The sequence below is a fragment of the Panthera tigris genome, chromosome A1, assembly GCF_018350195.1.
Source record: "Panthera tigris isolate Pti1 chromosome A1, P.tigris_Pti1_mat1.1, whole genome shotgun sequence".
Taxonomy (NCBI): Eukaryota; Metazoa; Chordata; class Mammalia; order Carnivora; family Felidae; genus Panthera; species Panthera tigris.
In genome coordinates, this window is record NC_056660.1 from 191,711,264 (window position 1) to 191,733,890 (window position 22,627).

The following is a 22,627-nucleotide window of genomic DNA, read 5'->3' on the forward strand; positions in this document are numbered from 1 at the left end:
CATCACAGTTTTTCCACCGACTGCCTGTATGACCTTCCATGAATTCCTCTCCCTCTCTGAGTCTCAGCTTTCTTGGAAAAGATTTTCGAACCTGGATGAGCTTAAGAATCAGCAGAGCTGACTTTAAAAATGTTCCGTACAATGACAAGGATCAGTCTTTAAAGCATGTTGTTCAACAAGGGAAGCAAGAAGCAAACACAAGTTCATGCATTATTATTTCATGAACATCAAGTCCCCAGCCAGGCACAACTAGTGTTAGAAGGCAGAGTGGTTGGGGCACCTGCGTGGCTCAGTCGGTTTAAACATCTGACTTCCTTCAGTGCAGGTCACTATCTCGCAGTCTACTCCGTGAACTCAAGCCCACATCCCCCACGTTGGGCTCTGTGCTTACAGCTCAGAGCCTAGAGCCTGCTTCAGATTCTGTGTCTCCCTCTCTCTCTCTCTCTGCCCCTCCCCCATTCGCGCTCTGTCTCTCTCTGTCTCTCAAAAATGAATTAAAAAAAAAAAAAAAAGAAGAAGGCAGAGAGGTTAGTATGACTTCTGGGGGAAGAGGGAGGGTGGTATGATCCCGAAGGGGGTAAGGGAAATTTGGGGGTATAGGCACTGTTCTGCTTCCTCACGGGGCGGCTAGGCACACGGGCCTAGCCGTTTACGGAAACTACTTGAGCTGTATGATCCCTTTTTATGCGCTTTTCAGGATGTATATTGTACATCACAACAAAAAAGTTAAAACCCTCAAAGATTCCTAAGTACCATTCCAGAAGTCACCCTAAAATTTGTTGTTGGTTTTTTTTTTTCAAATTCTGCAGGTGACTTTCACAGAACCACTAGGAAATTGTTCTGGAGGGACTGATATTGTTTTGGAGATATTGATATTATGACCTACACTGTGGTTTTATTTAAAACAATATTTTTCAAGTTCTGCACACCTTTTTTTCCACCAGGGGATCCTGGTCAGATCAAATGGCACTTAATACTTAGAAACAGCATTTCCTGGGAGGGAGTAAGCTTGTGCTATATTTTCATCTCTTCACCAGTGGACATTTGGGTTTTCAGTTTATACGATGATTAAGTTATTGCAAACACTTATGTACAGATTTTTGCACGCACATGAATCTTCATCTCATTGGTAAATAAAGGCTTAGAAACGAGATTGCCGGGTTTTATAAGTGTATGCTTAACTTTATAATTGTGAAACTATATTCCGAAGTGGTTGCATCTTTTGCATTCCCACCACTGATGTATGAGAGTTCCAGTCACTTCATATCCTCATCAGCACGAGGTATTGTCAGCTTTCCCTCTCAATTTTAGCCATTCTAATAAGTGTGTAGTAGGAGCTCATTATACTTTTAATTTTCATTTCCTTACTGACTAAATACAAGCATCTTTTCATTCTTATTTGCCATGCATATATCTTCTGTGGTGAAGTGTCTCTTCTAGCCTTTTGCCCGTTTTAACATTAGGCTTTCTTACTATTGAATTTTGCAAATTCTTTATGTTAAATACTAGTGATTTATCAGGTATACGATTTGTGGTTTATTTTTTCAGTTTCTTAACAATGTCTTTCAAAGTACAGAAGTTCTTAATTTCAACAAAGTCCAGTTTATCTTTTGTCTTTTGTGGATTGTGTTTTTGGTGTCTTGTCTAAGAACGCTTTGCCTGAGACATCGGAATTCTTGACATGGTTCTACAACTGACTGGCAGAGTGATTTTGAGCAAGCCCCTTCCCCTCTCCGGGCTTCTTTGTCTCCAGCTTGCAATGAAACCATTGCAGTAGGGGTTCTGTCAGAGCCTGTCTAGTTCTGCTATTTTAAGTCTAAATGGCAGTTCTAAGACTAATCATATTAAGGGCCCTATAATAAGAATAACTATAACTCCATTTTCTGAGCATTTCGCAGGTGCTAGGCATTGAGGGACTTATACTGCATTATCTCTTTTCACTGTCACTTAAACCCATGAGAAGTCCTATTATTAGTCACGTTTCCCTGAGGAAGTCACTGAGGTCAAGTCACTTGTCCAAGTGGCCAAGGCCACTTGCTACCCACCTGATCAGCACAGAGGTGGGACTCCAGCCTATCAGTCTAAATGGCCGTGGTGGTATGGTGTGTGTGATGGCTGGGGGAACGGTCCCATCTGAATGGCCCTCATTACTTGGAGGAGAACTTTGGAGGGCGAGCAGAGGGTGGGGAAATACTCTCTCTCAAGTGAGAAGGGAGGTGGGGTGGGTATAGGTGGTGGGAATTTACAGCCAGCAGATTCATAAAATCTTTGCATCTCCCTGTGGGTCACTGGGACCCCTCCGGACTCCCTCCCCTGATGGCCTCAAGAGGGCTGGATGGAGCCCTTAGTACAGGAAGCAGAGGAGGGAGGTGCGGGGAGGCTGGCAGGGCGCCAGATGCTCTCGCTGCACGCCAAGGGTGCACGCGCGTTCGCTGGAGCGAGCGTGTGTGTGTGTGTGTGTGTGTGTGTGTGTGTGTGTGCGTGTGCGCGCCGGTGGAGAGCGTGACTGAGATTGGGCGTGATTGTGTGCGTCGTGAGCGTCGTTCTATTTACTAACTCACCAAGTAGCCCTGGAGAGCTGCGTGCCAGCCCCCTGCCTGGTGATACCGGCTGACACGAGAGCTGAGGACCTTGTCCGCCCTGCGGGAGCCGACACTCCGGGGAGAAGTGTTCAGCGGGCAGACCTTAAACAAATCAAGCCGGAAAAAAAACCAAAATTAACGTCGTGGGTGCGTGTGTCTGGCTCTGGAACCCTGTGCGCGTCATGGGCGCAGCGGGGGTGTGGCGCACGCGCTCTCCCCTGCTCCCGGGGTGCAGCGGCTGGGGGCGCGGGGCGAGCCTGGAACCTGTCGGAAACCCCAGCGGACCGCGTCCAGCAGCTCGCCAGCGGTGGAAGGGGCGTGACCGGCCGGAGCAGCGGCCCCCGTCCGCTCTGGGCACCTGTCTTCTGAACTCGGGCCGAGCCAGTCCCTCCAGGAGAGCATCCCCCACCCCCACTCCCCGCCCCGAAGACTCTCTGCAAGCCCAAACCAAGCTGACGTGAGCGCCAAAGGACACCACCTTTTAACTGATGAGGCAGGGGAGGCCCGCGGAGGGAGGGGCCCGCCCGCGTCCCTCAGGGAGTGGGGGCAGATCGGACACGTGCACTCGCGGCCCCTGAGTCCGCCACTCTGCCACTTGGCCGGTTGGTGGCGCTAGAGGCCAGGGTTAGGCGGGCGGCCCGCGCCGGGGGCCCAAGGCTTTGGGCTCTGGGGAAAGGGCCGCAAAAACATTCACTGCAGTTATTAAGCACTTGCTGTGTGCCAGACGGTGGTCTGGGGGCCTTTCACGCATTAGCATGTTTAACCCTCCCATTTTACAGATAAGGAAACTGAGGCTCAGAGATTCTTTTTAAGTACTTTCCTGTGGCCACCAAACTTTCCATGTGGCAGGACCATGGTCCCCCGCCCAGTTCAGGGGGCCAAGCAGTGCTCTCACACCAAGCACCTCACTGTACCGGGTGGGGGAAGCAGGGGTTGAGAGTTGGCCCAGTTCTTGCCGGGATGGGTTGCTGGCTCCGATGCCAGGTGATGTGAGCTGAGGGGTAGAACTGCCTCTGTGGCAGGAGGTGGTGGATATCCTGGGAGGAGGAGAGTGGCTGGGAGGAGCAGCAGGGGGTCTGAAGCCCTGCCCTTCTTCCCCTTTCTCCAGGGCCTCCCCAAGTCTTACCATATTCCACCTTGGGGTCTCACACTTGGGCGCAAGAGGAGGTGCCCAGCCTTCCCTTTGCCCCTCTCCTCCCCAACCCTAGATGTACCTGTTCACAGCATGGCCCCTCTGGGAAGCCTTCTCTGACCACGGGGGCCCAAGAATCCTTCCCATCCTACCTGCTCCTGGAGGCGAAGTCCAGGTAGCCATCTTTGCAACAAGCTTCCCAGGCATCCTTCCTACCACTTGGTGAGGTATGGAACCACCTCCTCCAACCCAGCCTCCAGGTTTGCACCTGAAACCGGCAGGTGTTGCTTGCCTTTTTAAATACACCCGTTCAGTTCGCTCTCCCACAATGGGAAGCACATGGGCTCAGAGCAGGGCTCCTGGCACGCCCCCCCCCCCCGCCCCCATCCCCATCCCCAGTCCCTGCCCAGAACCCAGGACAGTGGCTTGACAGGTCTATAGCCCTCATTCTGCAAACTGTTCAGAGCCCCCAGTAGGTGGCTCCCCCTAAGCACTGGGCAGAGGCTCTCAGTTCACCTCCTCTCTTGGCAGAGGCAGAAAATAAGCAGAAAACAGATATGAATTTCAGCCTCTGATTGAAAAATAAAACAGAGGGATAATGTGACAGTGGGAAGGGACGGCCCTCCCTCAGGAAGGCAGGGGGGAAAGTCCTCTCTGTGATAAGCCATTTGAGATGACACCTGGAGGGAGAGCCTTTTGAAGATCTGGGAATGGGGTTCCAGACACAGGAAGAGCCCAGTCCAGAGTCCCAGAGCGAGAATAAGCTGGGGAGGGGGTGGTGGTCCAGGAGGGAGAGAAGGCAGGCATGGCTGGAGCGCCCCAGAGCCAGGGCTGAGTTCAGAGAGGCCAGGAGGGCCTTGTGGGCGGGGCATGGGTTTGGAGTTTATTCTGCACAGAGAGGAAGCCCCCTGGAGGGTCCTAAGCAGGAGAGTGAGGTGCTCCATTTAATTTTAATCTCTCTGCTGCTGTGGTTCTGTTGCAAGTTTGCGGAGGGTTCCTCCCTCAGGGTCCCATAACCTCCCCCCCTCCTCCTCCCCATAAACAATCTGAAGCTGAGAACCCTTGGGGCACAGCTGGTAGCCAGGGCCCCTGACCCGGGCCAGCTCAGGTCTGCAGAGTTAATCCCCTGGCCCAGAGCAGCCTGTGATTAGCAGGCCCTGCCACTCCCTGCTGATAAACTCCCAGGCAGGTCTCTGGCTAGGAGAGAAGTGGAGAAATCAAAGCAGGCAGAGGAGGGGGTGCTCCGGGAGCAACCTAGGAGTCCTTATCTCTCCCCTTTTTAAGGTGCTGAGTTTCCTGGGTGAGAGCCGCTGCTGGGTCTGTCCCTCATTTGGCACTTTCATAGCCACTATCTTGGCCAGGGCCCAGAGTGGATTTTATGGGGCCCTACTTAAAGACGAGAAAACAAAGTTAGGTGCAGGGCTTCAGAAGGGGTGCTGTGCAGGGTAGCGCCCGGAGGCCAAAGCTTCTCCTCTGATCTCCTTCAGTCAGGGGAGTGAGCCCCACAGACAGATCAGACGCTGAGGCTCTGAGTGCCTGAAGGTTATGGGGTGAGCCAAGGAGTCTCCCCTGCTGTGTTTCCTGACTCCAGTCCAGGGCTCTTTCCCCCACCCAAGTCACCTAAAGATACAGTCGCCCCTTCTCCCTGCCCCAAGCTGCAAGGGGAAGGGTAGCACAGGGCATCCTGGAGATGGGTGGGCAGGTAGCTTGCTGGGGAGGAGAGGGTTCATCTTGGGGCTGTATTCCTGCCGGGCACAGGGTCCTGTGTGAGCCAGGACCTCCATCTCCCTATCAGACATTCCAAACCTGCATGTTCTGAACCAACTGGAGTTCCGAGCATCGTCTCAAGGACCTGGCTGAGAGTCAGAATCCCCAGGAACATGTTAAACTGCAGTTTCTGGGGCCCCAAGCCATAGAATCAGAACCGCCAGGGGTGGGGCCGGGAATCTGTATCTTGAACACACTTGCTAGGTTCTTCTTTGGCACAGACGAGGCTGGGAAACACTGATCTGACCCTTGGCCCTGAGCCCTGGGTCGGGGGTGGGGGGGGTGTCTAACTACTATGCCAGACAGGGCTTCAACAGCGGTATCAAGGACAAAAAGGGCGAGTGTGTGTGCGTGCACAGGTGTCTAGGACAGGAGGCTGAGGGGCTGTGCCTGGTCTTGATTTCACCCTCTAGAACTCAAGAGTGGAACCGCCTCAGGTTTTCCTTCTGCTCCCCTCAAGAAGGGAGTTCCTGAGAACTAGCACAGAAATCATTAAAACAGTTATTATTCTCTGGCGATCCTTTAGAGCGCCTGGGCTGTGTGCACAGTGCTGTGAAGGAGCTGAGACCGTCATTCCAGGGCCAGATGAAGTCGGTGGGCCCAGAGAGGGTAGGGAACTTGTCAGAGGTCACCCAGCTGGTAACTGGCAAGGATGAGATTTGAACCCAGGGATGTCTGATTCCAGAGTGCATATTTTTAAGCCTTTCTTTCTTTCTTTCTTCTTCTTTTTTTTTTTTTGCTGCCCCTGCATTTCCTGTCTCTCTCAGTGACACTGAACCCCTCCTCTGTGCCAGTCAGAGAGCCTGGTGCCTTCTCTCCACCCTTTTGCTGTGCCAGTCGAACTAGGTACAGTGCGTGGCCGCACTGTGCAAACTGTAAAGCACTCTCTGGCCACAGAGGGTCTTGTGTGTTCACTCACCACGCTTCAGTCACAGCCTCATTCACTTGCTTCATTCTCCAAGTTTGGGGGCGCAGCAGGGTTACCTGAGAACTCGTTAAAATTCAGATTGCCCAGCCTTACTCCCAGAGATTCTGATTCAGGGCTGGTCCCGGGACTATGCATATCTTACAACTTCCCAGACTGTGTGCCGCAGTGGCTTAAACACTGCACTTTAAGATACACTGTAATAGAAGGGGCTGATGTCAGGAGAAAGGCACAGACATCATCTGGTGGCCAGAGTCTCAGATCATGAAAGTTAAGATGTTCTTCCCATAAAAATGTACAAACCCACCTACCTCTAAGATTTTGCAGTTTCAGGCGATTCCTGGATCCTTGAAAGCCAACCGTGGATCCTTGCCCCCAGTGGAAGAACCATCGACTGGTCTAAAAGCCAGGCTTGGGCTCTTAGCTTACTTCTGCCATGTAGCCTCCCCTGACCTCTGTGTTGACACAGTGCTTAGTGAGGACATAACTCCATCAGGATAGCTGTTTACATATTTTCCTCCCCTCCTGGACTATGGGACTTGTGGTGGTCGTTTTCTCCCTCTTTCTAACCCATGATAAGGGTATACTTCTCTTTGAGGTTAGGCATCACCAAGTGATTTACAGTGGCCAATAAAATGTTGGTGATACAAACTTTACGAGCCAGTGTGTGATTCACCGTATTCTGTTCACCTTGCCAGTGACCTTGGAAACGCATGTGTAAGTGGAGGGGCCACCAGCTGCTGTCCCCGAGTGCCTGGCGGAACAGAAACTCCTGCTCACCTGTGTTGGGCGCGTAGCATGAGTGTGAACTAAGCCTTGGTTGCGCTAAGCACTGGGTTGTTTGTCGCCGAAGGGGGACCTGGTGTGTCCTGACACCTGGTGTGTCAGGTGCTTTGAAGTGATGAGCTTTGGGTCTCCAGTTCCTAGCACAGGCTGGGGCAGAGGAGGTGCTCAAAAATCACACGGGCTACCATTTATTAAGACCTTGCTAAGCGCCAGGCACCGTTCACTGTTATCTTACCTAAAACTCCCACCAACCCTATAAGTCAGGTGTCGTTATTCCCGATTTACAGATGAGGGACATTTCTGGCTATCGAGTGGCCTAAGAACCCACACCTCTGTCCTCCAGCACCCCGTCTGCAGCGCCACTTGTGACCCAAGAGACAACTGGGCTGGTGTTTTTTCTTGCTGCTCACTAAGCCAGGGGCTTCTCACTGAGCCTGGGTTTGCACCATGTGAAAGGGTTCCATGGCACCGCTTTCCTCCCGGGTCAGCTGGGACCTGTAAAGTGCTCCACACGGTGCCTGGCCAAGAGTAAGGGCTCCCTAATGGTAGCGATTATTTTTAATTATGATGCTTCTCTGCCTTGGAGACAAGTTGTTTGAAAGAACAAATGAACGGAGAAGGGTGGAGTGAACCAGAAGTTGGGATGAGGAGTCTGGGGACACATTGGGAGCCCCACAGCAAAGGTGGCTCTTCTTTTTATGCACCCCCAACCACCGTTGGGGATCAGCTTCCATCTGCCCAGCCTTCGCTTGTGTACCTGGTTCTGTGCAAGACGCTTCACACATATTCAGCGTCGCGGAACCCTATGAGGGAGGTGCCGTTACTCACCCCCATTTTACAGATGAGGAAACCGAGGCTGGGGAGGTCAAGGATCTTTCCCAAGGACACCCTGCAAGAAGAGGCAGCGCCCAGCTGACTCTGAAGCCTGGGATATGAACCTCTTGGTGAAACGCGCTTCTGTTTTAGGGGAAACAAGGGGAGGCGAGGCAGCAGCGAGCCCCCCCCCCCCCGTTGGGGGCGGGGGGCTGGGCTTCCATTCCCGCTCTTTGTCCCCTGCAGCCTTCTCCCTGCTCACCGCAAAGGTGTGAACCGAGCACCGAGCGCATGCACACATACACCCCCAGGAAAAGAAAGAAAGCGACGGGAACGCCCCAGCGGCCGCAGGCGCCCCTCCCGCCCCGCGCGGCCCTCCCCGCGGCCGCACAGACTCGCTGTCACCACCGTGATTGGTAGACTAAACAGCTGCAGCGGAGCCGGCCTCCTCGCCAGCTCTCGCCCGGGCGGCCGGCTTTCAAAGACGGGGCCTCGGCGGCTATCTCCCCCATCAGCCCCAGCAGCATTTAGCCACTTTCTTCAAACACCCAGCCAGGGCATGATGGTTAACGTCAAATCTGGCAGCAAGTCATAACCTATAGGGCTGGGACATTTATCACGGGGCCCCGGGGGCCCCTGGGGACTTCAAAGGGGCCTGAGGGGCGGGGGCGCGGGGAGGGGGCTCTGAGCGGGGCTTTTCCTCCACCCAGGTTCTCAGATCCCTCCTAGGCGGAGGGATCCAGGGGCTACCTCTGTGGGCGGGCCCATATAATAATAATAACAACAATAATACTACTAAATATTGTTGCCTAATAATAGCTGTTGTGTACAGAGGGTCGCTCTACATGTTTTATCTCATTTCGTGCCCAGAGCCACTCCGTGAAGCGTTTCCTATTATTTTTCTCCTCAGTTTAGAGACCGGGAAATGGGGCCAAGAGAGTTTATGCCGTTTGCCTGAAGCCACATGGTTAACAATGAAAATAGCATCAATAACAATAATAGTACCTGTCATTTATAGAGTGATTACCCTGTGCAGGTGCTTTGTGTTACCTCATCTAATCCTCCGGGTACCCTCAGAGATAAGCGTTATTATTCTCGTTGTGAAGAAGAGAAAGTCTGACAGAGGGTATTGGCTTTCCTGAGGTGACAATGACTGGTAAGTGGCAGAGCTGGGATTCAAAACCAAGCAGACTTTCCTTCCAAACCTGGCTCCCAACCACTTTGTAGTACAGCCTCTGGGGGCTGGGGGCTGGGGTCCTAAGCGGCAGTCTTGTCCTCCTCATCCTTGTCACAGCCTCCACTGGGCACCAGGAAGCCAGAGAGCAGTCGTGGGTGTCCTGCTGTCAGATCCCAGACCCGACAGAAATCCTTGGCGTGCCCTGGAAGCTTCCAGCTGGGGAACCAAGACCCCTTGGGTCAAAGTGAAGGAATGGAGGAGCCAGGAACTTTGCCTGCATCCAGCTGTCTGCTCAGGTCTCTTTCATGCAGGTGGCCACCTAAATGCACAAGTGTCCCATGTGAGAATGCTCCAGAAGGCTTCCTAGAGGAGGTGATATCTGGGCTGATGAGAAGATGGGAATAAGGTTTATGGAGAGGGATCAGGGCTAATGTATCAGCCAAGATTCTCCAGAGAAACAGAACCAATAGGACACACACACACACACACACACACACACACACTATATATATATATATATATATGAGAGATAGAGATTGAAATTGAGGGTTCATGGTCATGTGATTGTAGGGGCTGGTAAACCTGAAATCTGTAAGGGAAGCCAGCAGGCTGGCACTCAGGTAAGGGTTGATGTTGCAGTCTTGAGTACGAAAGGCTGGAAACGTAAGTAGAATTTCTCTGTTGCGGTCTGGAGGCAAAATTTCTTTTTATCCAGGGAAACTCAGTCTTTCCTTTTAAGGTCTTCAAACGTTGGATGAGGTCCACCCACATTATGGAGAGCAATCTGCTTTGCTCAAAGTCTACCGATTTAAATGTTAATCACATCTAAAGAATACTTTCACAGCAACATCTGGGCTGCTATGGGACCAAGCAAGTGGGCACCATAGACTAGCGAAGATGACACATCAAATTATCCATCACAGAGGGCAAATGTTTGTATGGCTCCACTTACCAGAGGTACCTAGAAGAGCCAAATTCACAGAGAAAGAAAGCAGAATGGTGGTTACCAGGGGCTGAGGGGAGAGAGGAATGGGGGAGTTAGTGTTTAATGGGTGCAGAGTTTCAGTTTAGGATAATGAAAAAGTTCTGGAGATGGATGGTAGTTTGCATCAAAGTGTGATGTCACTCACTGTACACTTAAAAATGCTTAAAATGGTTAATTTTATGTTATGTATATTTTACCACACACGCACACACACACACACACACACACACACAAAGCCATCATAGGCACCAAGGCCCAGGCAGGAAAGGGTGATGGGGAGGCAAGGCCCCACATGAAGGATGTTAACTCATTCAATTTCTCACCCACCAGCTATTTTATGTTATGTCTACACATGCCAAGACTGTGGGAGGGCTGGGTGAACAGGGACAATGACAAGGTAACTTAGATTCTTTATCTTATCTCAGGATCACAAAGAGCCTAGGAGAGAAGAGTATCAATATTCCTGTTTTACAGATGAGGAAGCTGAGAGACATGTGATTTAATCAAGGTCAAGCTATAACCCAGTGGCAGATTGAGCACTGAGATCTGAGTCTGTCTAATGACTACGTCATTTGTGGGGAGTACTGGCTGGAAAGGACACATAAAATAATTTTCCCCCCAGAAGTTTGTGGATGAAATTAAGTAGAAAGAGGAAGTGGTAGCCTGAAGGAGAAAAAGAACTGGGGTGGACCTTCTTTTGAAAATGGGGGAGACTTGAGAATGTTTGTGGATGTGGGGGAAGAAACTCGCAGAGGGAGAGGGAGAAGGGGTAGGTGGGTGAGGGGCACAGTGGAAAGGAGATGGCGGCATGAAGTAGAGACTCTTGAAGAGAGGTGTGGGCAGTGGCAGAGGCAGAGTTGAAGGGAGGGGGTCTGGGGATGGGGTGCAGGAGGGGCAAGGTAGGAACATGGGCCCCTGAATCAGAGGGACACAGACTCAGAGTTCAGGTCACAGCTTTTGCTTGTTAGCCTTATAGCCTTGAGCAAGCCACTTAAGTGCCCCAGACCTCATTTCCATCCCTCATTCAATGGGGATGATGATAGGTCATGGGTTACTTTGAGTATCAGTTAAGGTATGAATGGAACGTTCCTATTCACACTGGGTAACTGGGTCAGCAAGAGAGGAGAAACAGGACGTCTGGGCAGCCGAGAGAGCCCAGCTGAAGTGCTGAGAACATTCCAGTCAGCCCAGAGTGGCATCCTTCCCCATCTTGGTTGCCCGGGAGCCATGTGGGCTGAGCAGGCTTAACCAGGATGTGGGTTCACAAGGAAAGTGTTTCTGCTTGTAGTGCTTGTGATTTGGTCCCCTGAGACCACACCACTTGGCCCTGCCCAGGGTGGACCTGGGGTAGAGGGAACTGCAGCCCCAAGAAAGAATGTCCCATGGTCCACACAGTTGGTACATAATAGATACCTGAGGAGGAACGGATAAAACATTTGGCTCTGCTGTTGAGTAGTTGTATGATCCTGGGCAAGTCTCTTAGCTTTTTTGAGCTTCCATCTCCTCATCCATCAAAGTGGGGTTTACAATTCTAGCCCCAAGTTGTCAACAGTGGATATCTCAGAGTAGACAGGAGAGTGAGATGCTCATGGGAAGAACTTCACTCTCATTGTGGAACCAACGAAAGAAAGTATCAGCATTATCATTTACAGAGCACTTTTTCAACCATTGCAAAGATGTTCAGATATTTCCAAGATTGGACCTCCCCCTTCCTTCCTAGCTGCTTATTAAACCTTCAGCTCCTTCAACAAATGTTTACTGGATGCTGACTGTGTGCCAGGCCATATACTAGGTGCTGTCGACAGAGGAGTGAGCAAAGCAGAGAAAGCATCTCATACCCTGGAGCTTACACTTGATGCAAGCAAATTATCTAGTATGCTAGGGAGTGAGAAACACTATTTAAAATATAGGAAGGCAAGAGTCAAAGTGGGTTTTATTTTAGATTAGATGGTCAAAGGAGGCTTTCCTGAGAAAGTAGCATTTGACCATAGCCTAAAATGAAATGAGAGCTAAGCCAAGGGAATATCTTGGAGAATAATACAGGCAGAGAGAACCCTAAGGGCAAGGCCCTGAGGTGGGAACTCATGAGGCAGCTGCCATTCTTGCACCTGACCTTCAACCACATTCTCATCCACGCATGCATCCATCCATCCACTCTCCTATTTCCTGTCCATCCATTTTATCCATCCATCCATCTATCCATCATCCATCCATCTATCCATCATCCATCTGCCATCCATCCATCCACCATCCATCCATCCATCCATCATGTACTGGGAATCTGTTGTGATTTGTTATCGGGAGGCATGGAGAAGACTTGATGAAGACTTATACACCATCTCAACTGATATGGAGATCATAGCCAAAGGGGAGAAATGTTCAGAGCATGGGATGGCAGGTGATTGCATGTCCTCCATCACTCATCATGTACTTTTGCTAAGGAAGCTCTCTCAGTGTTTCCTCACCTTCAGAGTTTTAGGAAGTCTTGCTTGTGTTTCACAGCTCAGGTTTAGCCACCTTCTCCATGAGGTTTCTGGTCCTTCCTCTTAGAATTAACTACCCCTTCTGGTTTGGACCTTCATTCTGTATTATGCTCCAACCTCTCTGAAGTTCCTTGTGTAAGTTTGGGTCTCCGCCATCGGCTCATGAGCTTCTTAAGATCATGGTGAACATAAACAAACAACAATAGTAATAGCCTAGCAGTTATTGACTGCTTCACTACATGCTTAGCATTGTACCAAGCATGTATATATTAAGTAGGCTCCACACCCAACGTGAGGCTTGAACCCACGACCCTGGAATCAAGAGTCAGATGCTCTACTAACTGAGCCAGCCAGCCGTCCCATGCCAAGCATATTTTAAAAATATTACTCAAAATACACAGAAGGGGACCTGCCCTCTTATGAGGGAGGTGCTATCACTACCCCCATTTTATAGACAAGGAAGCTGAAGCGCAGAGAGTTAAGTGACTGGTCCGTGTCATAAGCTAGTAAGTGGCAGAACCGAGACCTAAATCCTGGCCTTGCCACCTGCAAAGCCCATCTCTTGAATTCTGCTCCACTTACTGCTTGGTCAAACCCTAACCCACATCCGTGTCTCCGCTGAATGAACGGAGGGGGCAATGGTGAAGTGAGGTTCGCAGCTCTGGCGGCAGACTGCCTGCCTTGAATCATATCTTCCTTACTGGGACTCATGTTGTGTGACCTTGGCCCTGGCCAAGTCAGTTAACTTCTCTGTGCGTCAGTGGCCTCATCTGTAAAATGGACTCGTACATTTATTGTGGAGTAAAATGATGTAAGAGAAGGTGAATGGGTGTCTGGCACAGGGTAAACAGTCCAGGAAAGTTAGCTATTCATTTTATGTAAAAAAGATGGCAACCTCCGTTCCCTCACGGTTTCGCTTCTTTGTTCTTTCACAAATTGCCTGTTGTACTTCATCCTTCTTTACACTCTCTGACGGAGACCGTTCCCAAAAGTACCAGTGCCTTTGCCTTTGGAACCTTTCAACTCTGCCAGGAGCCTGCAAGAAAAGGGGCAGATTGACACATGGATGCGGAGGGACTCACCCTGGTGGGGGCGGTAGAGCAGTGGGTCCCTGTCATCAGCCCTCACCGGGACTGGGAGATAGGCCAGTGGGCTCAGGCAGCACTTATCTGCCCCTCCCCAGGGGCCTGGACCTTCCAGGGCCTCCCAGTAAATCACCCTGGATGATTTATACAGAGACGCCCAGTCCACTAATCCAGTAAACAGGATAAGCGGGGTCCAGCCGGATTTATGGGCTGCCAGAAGGGCCTTTCGCTGTGGGAGATGTGCACACTGTGACCCTTTTCCTGACCCCTGGTGTGGAGTATCCTAATGAGCAGGGGTCAAGTCACCGAGTTCCAGGCCTGTGTTCCCCCCTAGCTGTTGATGGTGATGTTCAGTGGTCCCTTTCTCTCTTTGGGTTCTGAGTCCCCCAAGCCCAGGTGTTCACTGGGCACTTGGCATGCAGTCAGCACATGGGGGAGCTAAATGAGTTGTAAGTTGGGCCCCAATGTCCCCTGGTGGGGACAGGCCCTGCAATGTAATGGTGGGGCGTACAGGTGCCACAGCCAGGCTGCCCTGCTTTCAAAATCTGGCTCCATCTAATATGTCCTCACTGTGAATCTCTGAGCCGTAGTTCTCCCACGTGTAAAATGACAATATTAGTACATGTTTCATGGAGTTGTCATTGTAATCACAGAATGAGAGAATCCATATAAAGTGCTCACACAGCACCTGGCACCTACCGAAGGGTCCCTAACTATTGGCAGATCACAATTACTGTGCAGATAACGGCACTGGGGACACGTCACAGGGATTCTCACCCACAGGGGGCCTGCCCGAGGGTGTGATGCAGCTTCGTTGTGGTCGTGCAGAATGGGAAGGAGCCTGAGTCCCTCCGTGGGCAGAGGATGGGTAATCACAGAGTTCGGCAGAAGTTAGTTATGACAGACTAAATGTTCACCCAGCGACGTGGTTGGATCTAGAAAACAGGGTAAAAAGAGATAAAACAAAGAAACAGTAACAATCACATAACTTAAAAATGCACACACACACACATACAGATGCAGTGCGATCTCTAACAAAATCCCAATAGGATTTTTTGTAGAAATAGAAAAGCCCAGCCTAAAATTCATAACTAATTGCAAAGGACCCCAAATAGCCAAAAGCAATCTTGAAAAAGAAGGACGAAGTTGGAGGTCTCACAGTTCCTGATTTTGAACGTACTACAAAACCATAGTGATCAAAACAGTTGTGGTACTGGCATAAAGACAGACATATAAACCAAGGGAAGAGAATTTAGATCCCAGAAATAAATCCTCATGTATATGGCTGACTGATTTTTGACAAGGGTACCAAGACCATCCAATGGGCAAAGGACAGTCTCTTCAACAAATGGTGCTGGGAAACCCAGAAAACCACATGCAAAAGAATGAAGTTGGACCTGACTTTACACCATGTACAAAAGTTAACTCGAAATGGATCAAACATTTACACTTAACAGCTAAAACTACAAAACTCTTAGAAGAAAATATAAGAAGAAAATATAAGGTCATCTCTATGACCTTGGATATGGCAATGATTTCTTAAACACTACACCAAAAGTACAGGTCATACACCAAAATGAAAATTGGACTTAATCAAAATTAAAACCTTTTGTGCATCAAAGTACACTATGAAGAGATGGAAAGAAAACCCATAGGATGGGAGAAAATATTTGTAAATCATGTATCTGATAAGGAATTAATATCTAGAATTTATAAAGGACTCCTACAAATTAAGAACACACACACACACACACACACACACACACAACTCAATTAAGAAATGGGCAAAAGACCTATTCAGGCACTTCTCCAAAAATGATGTACGAATGGCCAACAAGCACGTGCAAAGATGCTCGACATCATTAGTCATCAGGGAAACACAAATCAAAACCACAATGAGATTCCACTTGACTCTTATTAAAGAACACAGCAAAACAACCCCCAAAATAACAAATGTTGGTGAGGAGATGGATAGATTGTAACTTCTGTGCACCTGCTGGTGAAGATGTAAAATGGTGCGGGCCCTGTGGGAAACTGGCAATTCTAGAAAGTTAAATGTAGAATTACGATGTTACCAGCAATTCCACTCCTAGGTATATACCCAAAATAATTACAAACAGGGACTGAAACAGATCCTTGTACACCAATGTTCATAGCAGTATTATGCAATGGCCAAAGCGTGGAAACAATGCGAGTGTCCATCAACAGGTGAATGGTTACACAGCATGTGGTATGAGTGGAATGAATGGTAAGAAGGGACGAAATTCTGACACCTGCTACAATTGGGGTCACCCTTGAAAACACTTTCTAAGTGAAATAAACCAGACACAAATGGATAAACGTTGTATGATGCCACTAGAATGAGGTATCTAGAATAGGCGAACTCATAGAGACAAAAAGTGGGATGTGGTTGTCAGGGGCTGGAGGAGGGGGACATGGGGAGATTGTGATCAATGGGCAGAGTTTCTGTTGGAGTGACGGAAAAGTTGTGCAGATGGATGGTGGTGATGGTTGCACAACACTGTAAACGTACTTAATGTCACTGAATCCTACACTTAGAAATGGTAAACGTTATGTTATCTATATTTTATCGCAATAAACACACACACAAAAAAACAATACACATTTCATTTTATTATTTTTTTTTAATTTTTTTTAATGTTTATTTATTTTTGAGACAGAGAGAGACAGAGCATGAACGGGGGAGGGTCAGAGAGAGGGAGACACAGAATCTGAAACAGGCTCCAGGCTCTGAGCTGTCAGCACAGAGCCTGACACGGGGCTCGAACTCACGGACTGCGAGATCATGACCTGAGCCGAAGTCGGACGCTTAACTGACTGAGCCACCCAGGCGCCCCCACATTTCATTTTAAAAAGTATGTATTAGGGGCACCTGGCTGGCTCTTTCGGTTAAGGACCTGACTTTGGCTTAGGTCATGATCTCACGGTTTGTGGGTTCAAGCCCCACGTAGGGCTCTGCGCTGGCAATGCGGAGCCTGCTTGGGATTCTCTCTCTCTCTCCCTCTCTCTGCCCCTCTCCAGCTTGCTCACTCTCTTTCAAAATAAATAAATAAACTTAAAAAAAAAAAAAGACAGATGCGGGCAAAAGAAGGGCAGGAACAGCAGGAAGGAAGAAGGAAGAGAGGCAGAGAAAGAGGGAAGGGGGGCAGGAAGAGGTTCATGGCAGGGGAATAATCCACAGGGCACCACCAGCCAGGCCCATTTATTGATTTGCCCACTTGTTTGTGTATTCAGCATGCACTGATATCCCTACTGCATGCCAGGCCCTGTGCTGGGTACTAGGGATGCAGCAGTAAACACAACAGACAGGGTTTCTGTTCTCATGGAGCTGACGTTACCAAGAGACTGACGTTACAGACAAACACAATGGAATAGTAATTTGTGATGGTGACCGGTGACCAGTGCTGGGAGGAGAGGGAGAGGGTGGAGGGGAGACCAGCTTGTTTGGAGGTGACCGGGAAAAGCCTTCAGGGAAGGTGACGTTTAAGAAGAGGCCTGATGGATGAGAGAAGTCAGCCTTGTGAAGGGCAGGGGAATACCTGCCAGGCAGCAGGTGTAGTTCCCTGGCATAGGACAACTTGGCAGATGGAGAATGTAGCTGCCATGGGAAGCCCAGGACAGCAGCACCAGGCACCTCTTCTCGGAGGTAGCACATCCCTTTCCTTTGACCAAACTTTACTTCCAGAAAGGCCTTCAGGGATCACTCGGTCCATTACACAAATGGGGAAGTTGAGTCCAAGAGAGGTGACAGTTTGTGTGGGGACCCAGTTCTCCTGATGCCATTTAGATTCTTTCCTTCTCCCTTGTCTGAAATGGGGATTTTTCTCATCTGGACATGGCCTTGAGGGAACAAGTCGATAGGGAGGTGACACAAACTTGATGACTCTGGCTTCCCACATCCATTGGGGGATGTGTCACTGGAGCCCAGACATGCCACTGAAGCTTGTGGACTCAGGATTTGGGGATAGCTTGGGCTGTTTCTGGCAGATAAAAATATAAGATGCACACACATCCTGAGAGTTCATATGAACTATAACAACACAGGGGAATTTTCTTGTCTTTTCCAGAAGTTTCACTAGCCCTCAGGGTGGAGGCTAGGGTGGAGATGGCCAGGAGAGAGCTGTTTTCACTTGACTTAAAGGCCCACCAGGGAAGAGGAGCAGAAGATTTGACAATTCCTGAAGGAACGAAGTGGGTCACCAGTGGATGAATGTTTTAGGAATGCAGATTTCAGCCTAACACCAGAATGCACTTTCTGACTCCACACCATGTCAGTGGTGGAGGCCCATCGCCAGAAGTATTCATGAGTAACTCTGGAAAGCAGTGTGGAGGTTCCTCAGAAAATTAAAAATAGACCTACCCTATGACCCAGCAATAGCACTGCTAGGAATTTACCCAAGGGATACAGGAGTACTGATGCATAGGGGCACTTGTACCCCAATGTTTATAGCAGCACTCTCAACAATAGCCAAATTATGGAAAGAGCCTAAATGTCCATCAACTGATGAATGGATAAAGAAATTGTAGTTTATATACACAATGGAGTACTACGTGGCAATGAGAAAGAACGAAATATGGCCCTTTGTAGCAGCGTGGATGGAACTGGAGAGTGTGATGCTAAGTGAAATAAGCCATACAGAGAAAGATAGATACCATATGTTTTCACTCCTATGTGGATCCTGAGAAACTTAACAGAAGACCATGGAGGAGGGGAAGGAAAAAAAAAAAAAAGAGGTTAGAGTGGGAGAGAGCCAAAGCATAAGAGACTCTTGAAAACTGAGAACAAACTGAGGGTTGATGGGGGGTGGGAGGGAGGGGAGGGTGGGTGATGGGTATTGAGGAGGGCACCTTTTGGGATGAGCATTGGGTGTTGTATGGAAACCAATTTGACAATAAATTCATATATTGGAAAAAAAAAAGAAGTATTCATGAGTCAATGACTATACAGGTTTAGGATTTGGGACCCAACCATAAGATTAATAACATAACTACTAACTATGAGTTGAATTTAAAAATGAATAAATGATCCTTTTAATTCCCATTTTCTATGGTCCCATTTTCTATGGAGTTGCTTGGTTGGTCGGCAAAAGGCATGTCATTGGTCACCCAGATACAATATGTTATGTACTGTACATATTCCAATATGTTACAGTCTCAGATTTATTCTGGGGAAGATGCATTGGCTGGAGTGACAGCCTCAAGCATTTCCTTTCCCGCCATTATGGATTTTATAGTGCCCACTATGTGCGGGGCCAATCTACAGGCCCTTCGTTCTCACAACTGTCCTGGGAGGAGATTCTATTGGTGTCTCTGACTCAAAGAAACTTGATTCTGTTATTCTTGGTTGTTAGTGTGAGGGAACCTTTGAATTCTCTCTTGACAACTGGAAGAGATTTTCGTTTGCAAGAGTAATTCTAGTGTGAGGCTGAACATAGGAAGTTCTGGAAGAGAGGGGCCTGCCAAGTTCTCTGCACGTCCTGAGGAAACAGAAGGAGAGTCTGGGTGGAGGGCCAAGGAGAAGGCTGTGTGAGGAGGGTGTCATTTGAGCAGCGCTGAGTGTGTGTGTATGTGTGTGTGTGTGTGTGTGTGTGTGTGTGTGTGTGTGCACATGCATGCTGGCCATACAAGGGGTATCATGTAATTCAATGACATAGTCTCTATTTCTAAAAAATGGATTCCAGGCCACTTCAAACACATCCAGAAATCATCTCTGTCCTTCTCCTAGATGAAGTAGAATTGGCAAATAGCAACCAGAAGACTTAAATAAAAATGGGGTGGGCTCATTTTTTTTCTCTTTCCGAACGTTGGCAACAGCTTGCAATGCTTTGTTAGGAATGCTGGGCAGAGCGCAGGCATGGTTCTACAAAACTCTCCCCAACATCCCTGTACCTGCCTCCCCTCCTTCTCCCAGGAGCTGAGACTAAACCCACAGCCCCTGGAGTTGCCGGGAGGGTCGCCCACCACACTTTCTGGTCCCTCGGTTTGGACAGAGCTTCAGCCCATTTCTGCTTGATTCTTTTGATCAAATTTTTGGAGAGTTGCTTTTTTTGAAAACCTGGTAACAAATTTTAGCTGAGGGAAAAAAGGTGTTGCTTAATTTCAAGGTCGGTTGTGTTTTTCTAAGATTTAGTTCTCTAAAAAGTGGGATAAAACAAATATCTATTTACCACAACTAGGCTTTCTAATTAGCTCCCCTGTGTCCTCCCCCTAAATTCAAACCAGTTGTCTCCACATAAAATCTCCCGTAGGTACCACCATTAACACCCTTTAGAAGGAAGGGCGAGCCCACAGCTGGCAGCCCCTAGCTTATGGGCTGCAAGCCATGGGAAGTGTGGGGCTCCGATAAAGGCATGTGCAGAGAGTGTGGGATCCCAGCCTTGGGAAACCTTCTTTGTTGAGGCTGAGAATGGCATCTTACAGTGAGAAAACATCTGGGGCCACAAGACATGGGGAATCAAAGAACCTCAGGCCCAGATCTGAGAGGTCACGGTAACTTCGACACAGTCTGGCAGAAGATGTCCAGTGCTCAGAGGGAAAAGAACCCATTTCCACATTCTTCTGCCCTGGACACCCACTGGATGTTTATACATCCCTGGGAGAGGTTATCTGCATTTGACTTGAGGCAGGCCCAACACCAGGCCTCCGATGGGTGAACCTGGGGGATGTTGTGAAAGACAGCTGGGAGTGTGTGTGTGTGTGTGTGTGTGTGCATGAGTGTATGCTGGGGGCTTGGAGCTTCAGTAGAGGAGGTCCTTGAATTCAGAGACCCATAGAATCAGCTCCATTGCTCCCCTTCTCCAGCCACCCCTTGCCAATAGCTGAAAGGGTCTTCTCCTGGAGATGTCAAGGTTGGGAGCAGCCCACCTCTGTCCTTGACTAGTTGTGTGACCTTGAACCAGTCATTTCCTTGTCTTGGCCCTTGATACCTCCAACTGTGAAAAGCCTTTTGGATCCTGGGCTTGAACAGTGGTTCTTCCTATTTTGGAGACACTGGCCTTTTGGCAGTCTGATGTCAGAAGATCTGTCTAGGAAGGACATTTTACATGTGAGGATTCCAAATTTTACTTACACATTCAGATGTTCTTAGAGCCCCGGAAGTCGCTCTGAGTAGCCTCTGTAAGGCCCCCTGGTAGTGTCCTCCAAGGTCCTGTGCACAGCGCCTGTACATCGTGGGTGCTTAAGAAATATTTGTGGAATGGATCAATTATCCCTTTAAATTCCCACTTCCTATGAGTCTGTGATTCTAAGCGCCTGGGTTTGATTCTGCTAAGGCACATTGTGCAGAGGTATGCAGGAAAGACCCTTACTTGAGTGTTACAGGCACGTGCACACACACACACACACACACACACACACACACACACCTTCTCACTGCCATCCCTCCACCGTACATATTGTATCAAGCACCTACCATGTGCTAGGTACCAGGGATATGGTGGTGGGCAGCACTGACCTCACCCCTGCCCCCCGAACTCACAGTCCAACGCTTCCGGGCAGAGACCTGTGCCGGACCTGGGTGCCCAGCGAGGCCTGCACAGCCCGGCAGCCGGGGCCACTCTGGGTACCTCTGCCCTCCTGCGCCTTTCGTGGAGGAAGCGCCAGCAAAAAGTATTTTTAAAATACCTCCGTGTTGGTATAAAGATGAATATTATTCAGGTTGGATTCACTGTTAATATGTTCATTATTATAATTTTTGTTTTCTAATCTTGATTTTTAAAAGGAAGCGTGAGAACATTTTTGTGGCCCCTAAATGTGTCATGGGTGCTAGGGTACGGTGCCTCAGGGAGAGTCGGACCCCACCCCCCACCCCCCTCCCCTGCCACTGCTGCAGCTCCACATTACCCATCAGGTAATGCAAAAATATAAGGCTGCCAAGCATGGGTTTTACGAAGAGAAGCTGTATGGTGTCAGAGGAGGAAGAGGCCGTGGAAGGTTTCTGCAGGGAGATGGCCCTTGAGCAGAGCCCTGGAGGGAGGGCAGAGCAGAATGGGAGCGGAAAGGGTGTTCTGGAATGGGGAGGAAGCAGGGGAGGCAAAGGCCTGAAAGAAGGAATGTTCAGGACATGTGTAGGGGTGGCCAAAGCCCCAGTGTCCCTCAACATTGGACTCGGGGGTCATTCAGCATTTTCATGTGCCCCATTTCCCCCACACCTACCAGTAGAATCTCAGAATACGGAGGGGGATGGGCCCCAGATAAACTCCACAGCGAACACCATTTATTGATCACTGAGTAGGACCAGGCACATGGGGCCCTTTGCCATTATCCGGTTTTATAGATGACGAAACCAAGGTTCAGGGTGAAGTGACTTTCCTACAGTCAAGCAGCTAGGAGAGGCAGATGCGGACTCACGCTGAGAGCTCTCACCTCCCCCCATTATGCCACACTGTCTCCTGGAGAGGCTGAGGGAGCCCCATGCAGTCATCTGCACAGGGGAAACCAAGGCCCAGAGAGAAGATGTGCTCAGTGTAACGTCATAGGAATTTTTCAAAGGGGTTGGGAATAGAATCCAGGTATTCTGGCTCCAGCTCAGTGGCCTTGTCCAGCAGCCAGTAGGACGGGTGTCTTCTGAACCATCACCCTGGCGTCATGAGGCCCCCCTCAACCTCACAGCCTCAGAAATCACACAGCCTGTCTCCACTATGGCCTTGCCCCCTCCAGAGCCAGTCCTTCCTGCCTCAGCTATTCGTGCAGGTTCCCGAAGACTCAGTTTCTGTAAGAGTCACACTGATACACTCCTTTCTTAAAAGTTGTTCTTGGAAAGGGGGTCTTCCTTCTCCCCACCCCTACTCTCCGCCCCAGGGGAAGGCTCAGCAAGGACCGAAGAGGCTCCTCTGTGTCCCAAACCCACCCCTCTGGTGTAAGAAACACCTG

At 49.4% G+C, this 22,627-nt stretch overlaps 1 long non-coding RNA gene across 4 annotated transcripts in view; it reads right to left on the reverse strand.

The window, feature by feature from the left end:
* Window positions 1-12,429: 12,429 nt before the first annotated feature.
* LOC122240755 overlaps window positions 12,430-22,627 on the reverse strand; it is a 32,687-nt gene continuing 22,489 nt past the window's right edge. For 2 of the 4 annotated variants that reach the window (XR_006220500.1, XR_006220508.1), the window contains exons 4-6: window positions 20,826-20,932; window positions 14,513-14,670; window positions 13,424-13,686 (exon numbers count right to left, since the gene is read on the reverse strand). This is a non-coding gene — a long non-coding RNA (uncharacterized LOC122240755). Of the gene's footprint in view, window positions 12,821-13,423; window positions 13,687-14,512; window positions 14,671-20,825; window positions 20,933-22,627 lie in introns of those variants that run through there. The other 2 variants (XR_006220504.1, XR_006220506.1) reach the window with 2 other exon arrangements.